Genomic DNA, 1508 nt, shown 5'->3' with positions numbered 1-1508 from the left:
TCTTTTTCTGTATCATAATAAAACTGCCCAAGATGACCACCTGTCAAAGACAGGTAATTTCCTTCTTGATAAGTGGTGGCCGTTTTGGAAGATTTCTTCCGCTACATAAGGGGACAGTGGGTGGCATGTCGTGTTTGGGACAAATGTGAGGCAGCGTGGTGGAATCAGGCTCTCGTCAATTTTGGGGCATGTAGAGTTATTGGTATCATCTTAAAGCTTGTTCACTTGTCTTTATTTGGAAGAAAACAATATACATTTATCTTGAATACAAGTCGAGATATTTGCGAAAGAAGGAGGTGGGGGTCACCTGTTTTCAGAGGTAAAATTCGTTAGAAAATGGCCGCCAAAGATTAGTTATTTCCTTAGCTTTAGAGTCTGTGGTAATTGAAAAATTACATTTTTTGTGTCTTTAATCAACGTTTTTCAGAAAAATCAACAGAGAAAGTTCTTTAATGGGCATGGAAGGTGTTGTGCAAAACAAAACAAAAAAGAAAAGTTTCTTCACTTTGATTATTTGACGAGAGCCTGATTCCACCACGCTGCCTCAAAAATTCTCTTTAGGCTCTTTTCACTGATACAGTCATCCCTTGTTCTGTTTGATAGTTATCGGGTTGATCTGTTGTAAATTACTCCTTTATTGTTGTAGACTAGTAGTAATAGACTGATAAGTGAAACAGTTGTGGCACTGTTCCGCTATCTATCTACCTATCTATCTATCTATCTATCTATCTATCTATCGATCTATCGATCGATCGATTAATCAAAACGGTCAAAAAATGTCAGATAGAACTTTGTAAATCTAAAATCGCTCTCTCACACGAATCATCTATCGCTCTCTCACACACATTATCTATCGCTCTCTCACAGGCATTATCTATCGCTCTCTCACACACAAACACAGACACGCCCCTTTTTTACCTCTGCACTTTGCCAATCGGTCAAAGCCCAGAATAATCTCTCATTACTGAAGGGAACGCCTCGGGAAGTGGATACCCGGAAGGTTGCCATCACAGAAATTTTTACAGACGGGGGAAATGGAGGGATCAAGGAGGGATAGACGAGATTGGGCGCTAGTTTACGTCAAGGATTGTGTTACTGGTGCCAAGGGCATTTGTCTAAGTCAATGAACGATCTTTCACGGGGCTCAAACTCGGGCTCGCATGCCATCAATTGTGGCCCTCCGGACGATATTATGTTGAGGCCCCTACTGACATCAGAGTGTAAGTGCAACCCATATGTTTTCACCTAATGAATTAGACATTCATATTGAGGCAAATGTGTAATTTACACCGTTCATAAGGTACAACCTGTTAGGCTCTTCGTCGTTACACTCATATACTCAGAACACCATAGTTTGGTTCCCGTGGGGTAAGAATAATTTTGTGTCGAGTTTATCTCCGTTTTTCTGCTTGGACATTGCATCCCTCTTAGTCTGGGTTGGTTCTGACAGGCAGGGTTGGAAGCCCGTCTTCTAAATTATCTCAATTGTGTCGATGGGGAAGACCAAG

The 1508-nt window shown here is 41.2% G+C and overlaps 1 protein-coding gene across 1 annotated transcript in view; it reads left to right on the top strand.

Moving 5' to 3' along the window:
* Positions 1-1508, top strand: part of LOC101862757 (troponin C) — a gene marked incomplete in the record, with an annotated part of 48484 nt that overhangs the window by 15097 nt on the left and 31879 nt on the right.

This window comes from Aplysia californica, unplaced genomic scaffold (genome assembly GCF_000002075.1).
Source record: "Aplysia californica isolate F4 #8 unplaced genomic scaffold, AplCal3.0 scaffold00764, whole genome shotgun sequence".
Lineage (NCBI taxonomy): Eukaryota > Metazoa > Mollusca > Gastropoda > Aplysiida > Aplysiidae > Aplysia > Aplysia californica.
Note: the sequence above shows the minus strand (reverse complement) of the source record. Positions and strands in the feature narration are given on the sequence as shown.